Here is a 3983-nt window from a genome sequence, read left to right as displayed (position 1 = left end):
TTTTTTTTTTTTTTTGGGTAGTCATGATCAGGAAAAAATAATAAGCTTCCTTCTCTCAAATACTCAAAACACCCCTAATAAAACTAAAATAGCCTGTGATGTTGCAGGTTATGAATTAATTAAAATTCATTAAAATTAAACATTCTATCATATTTTAAATTCCCTCTACAAATAGTTCAAATTAAAAATAAAAAAAGAAAATTAACACCATTATATATTTTTTTTATTTTAGACTTCTAATACTGACCAAATATGATAATCTAAGCATAAATTCCTATATATTTGTCAAATTTAACAAATAAAAAAAAAATGCATGAATTCCTATATATTTTTCAAATCTAAGGGGTGAAAACTTCCCTTTGCTTCCTAATTTTACCAAACACCTTAAGAACATATTGTGAATAAATTTGTAGGGAAAGAACTTGCCAAGACATACTTTATTAGTGTTGCTTATTTTCTTGATGTTAATGTTCGAACAAATGAGCACGAAAGGTAGATTTTAAGAAAAGAAGTAGGTTTGTCAATATATAAATGATCCGATATGTAGGAGCAGAGTCAGGATTTTATTCATGTGAGGGCACAATCATTGAAATAAAAAAATTCTCAAACTTTTTCATCCGAGCTTAGAACCGGCAGGGGCGGTTTTAATTTTTTTTTTAATCATTAGATTTATTATGAAAAGATAAAATATATGATAAAAGAAAAAAAAAACTTACAATTTAGAACATCTATAATTTATTCCGCCGAGTCTTCTTTTTTCGAAATCATTGAACAATCAAGTCATTGTCAATACTATTAAATATATCATTTTCAATATAAGTAAGTAAACAATCATTCATCCAAGAATCTCCCATACGATTGCATAAACAATTCTTTATAATATTCATTTCAGAAAATGCTCGTTTAAGTGTTGATGTAGCAAGTAATGTCTCCGAACAATATCTCTCTCATTGGGATGATAATCTAGAATTTTTTCTCTCAAGGCAAGATCAGCAGGAATATCAACAAAATTTATTTCTACAAAACTTTGTTTGATTTGTGTAATGATTTCTTTACAAAATATTTTCTCATCATCTCCTTCAATTTTTTTTTTGAAATATGTATCCATGCTAAATTAAACAAAAATAATTTTAAAAATTTGAACATAATAAATGATAATTTGAACATATAATTTCTTATGCAACATGTTTTTAGGCTTCTAAAGCTTATTCTGTTTAAAGTTTTTGAACAACATACCTCTAAAGCTTCAACAGAACATATATGATGCAGTCGAAGCTTGAACACTGGTGCGAGTTAAATCATAGACATCACGAGTTAAATCAACCGAATTAAATCATAAACAATGCTTGAATACCACAATACCAGGCTAAGGCTAAGGCCGTGAGGCTTAATATATAGCAGAGAATCAGAGATTATATATTCCAACATGATCAGAATTAGGCCAAAAAAATTAAGGTTCGAATTAACCTATTTAATAAACGGGTCAGATATAAATCATATATTTCAATCCTTTAATTAAATGAGTTGCGTTCAAGTTGACCAACTACTCGATTTTGACCCAAAAAAGAAACGTTTAACCCTTTTTCCTTAAATTCTTTATTTATTAGTATAATCTTCGCATTTTTTATCAACTAATATAAAATAACTAATATAAAATATAGGGTGTGTAAAAACCAATGTTTTTAAAGTCGAGCTGGACTGGCTGGTTACAGTTTATGTTAGAACCAGTTTCGCAAAAAAAAGGGCATCGAACCGCTCAAATTGGCGGTCGACTGCTGAACAGATCGATTTTCAATGACCGGACGGTTCAGCTACGGTGCCCTATTTCATTTGTTTCATTCTAACGATTCGCGTTCTTCCACTTTGGTGTGCCTTCTTCCCCTCTTCCGCAATCCGGAAAAATCTTGGTTCGGGTTTACCCGGTTAGCAAACGGTTCGGGTTCATATTTTTGACCCGTTTTCAAAAAAGGGTCGGGTTCGAGTTGTCCCGGAAACCCGAAATCAACCTGAAGTTGACCAGGGTCTGGGTCCGTTAGCCCAACCTAGCCTCCCTAGCCTTCTTCATGCTTCTGCAATCCGGGCTCAGCTCGTCAACGCTCAAATCAGCAATCTGAGCTACCACAATTTATGGGCTTAGCCGACCATCTTCCTGCTTCCACACGCTCTCGTCCCAAGTCCCAAGGGACCGTGTCCCAAGACTCCGCAGACCACGCACATGCAGCACGAGGGAACGCCCGCAGCGCTCGTCCCACGCCCACATACGCGACCTAGCTGCATGGTCCGCCTTGGCCTTGCTTCAGGCCTTCATTCGCCGACTCGCCGTCTGCTCAATTTCACATTCCCAGTTTTCGGGTCGGGTCGTGTCAACCCGGCAATCCGGCCGGTCAAGTCCGGTTTGCATTTTATGACCCGTTTGCAAAACGGGTTGGGTTCGTGCTGACCTGGATAGTGCCGGGTCAATTCCGAATTCGACCCGAACCCGACCCGTGACCCGAAATTGACACCCTTAATTTCAATCAAAATTTATTAGTTTATCGTGGCATCTTTCTACCGCGGATTAATAAGGTAGCTTCTCTATTTTATCGGATGACTGGGACCACTCTTCCAAAGAACTGACATGACCAACAGAGAGAAAGCTAGGTACTAAGGTTTTCGTTTGGGACTTTTGTTTTTACTATTTTGTTAGTTATTGCATTAGAAATTTTTTTTTTATTATAATTTTTTAGTTTTATTATTTCTAAAGTATTTTTTAATATAAAAAAATTATTTAAACTAATTTTTTTACTAAAATCTAGCTTAAAAATAATATGATAGCTGTTTAAAAAAAAACCTAAATAAAATAATATGAATATTATGTTTTTTTAATCTCTAAATTTTTGTTATCTCATGCAGAATTAGAATATAGTTTACAATGATAAGATCTTAGATGTTTACTAAATGTATATTATTTTTTGATATATATTTATATGAATAATTGTGAAATAAAATTTTAAATATTATTATGAATATCATAATTTTTTTTCTTTTGAACAAAAACTAAAAAAGTATTTTTATAAAAATCCAAATTTAATTGTCAAAATTATTTTTAACTAATTATTTTTAAATTTAACAAAGTAATTACCCTTAAATAAAAATATGATAATTTAAATTTAAAAAAATCATGAAAAAGTTGTTTGTGAGTACTTGCTTCTGAAATTCATCTAGTACTCGATCGCTTCGTCATAATGATTTAAGTCGTTGCAAGAAAAAATTGATTAAGGCTTCATTTGTGATGTTTTTTTTTTCTCCTTAAAATATCTTTTTAGTATAAATTTTTTTAATTTTGTACTAAAAAGTTGATTAAAGAAGCAGAAAGAAAACACAGACTTCATTTGGGATGACTTTCTTACTATTTTTTAAAATAAATTTTAATAAAAAAAATTAAAATTTTATGCTAAAAATTTATTTTATGAAATAAAACAAAAATTCAAAGGAAGCCTAAATCTCTCTCTAATTTGTTCTATCCCAAGGCTTGCTGATATAATACAGCATTTTGGTAGCGGTTTGAGAAAATCCTCAAAAACAAAATCGCCACCACACATAGTCTATTATTTTGGCTGATGGGTTAGTTATGTACACCATCATATGGACGTGCGTCCATCTCCTTCATTAATTCTCAGCGGCAATAATTCTCCTTTGACGCCTCCTCCTGCCTCTAGCTTGCCCCTAGTTGTCCTTTGCAACCTAGCTCCTTGCCACTTCTTTGACCATTAACATGCAGTCAAGAGTTTGGATAATGCTGATTATTAAAGCCATGGCTACTTTGCATAATTCACTTTGCTCTCTCTGGGCAAATTATTAGATGCGGATATCGGATATAAAGAATTATTCAGATTTCTCTTTGGCAATACCTGTGCTTTAATTGTACTTTGACTATAAATATAAAAAAATTCAGATGATTCTCTCTGTTCGATATCTGAACTTAATAATTTCTCTGCTTTTTT

Source organism: Dendrobium catenatum, unplaced genomic scaffold, assembly GCF_001605985.2.
Source record: "Dendrobium catenatum unplaced genomic scaffold, ASM160598v2 fragScaff_scaffold_53, whole genome shotgun sequence".
In the NCBI taxonomy this organism is placed as follows: domain Eukaryota; kingdom Viridiplantae; phylum Streptophyta; class Magnoliopsida; order Asparagales; family Orchidaceae; genus Dendrobium; species Dendrobium catenatum.
This window is presented reverse-complemented; position numbering follows the sequence as displayed.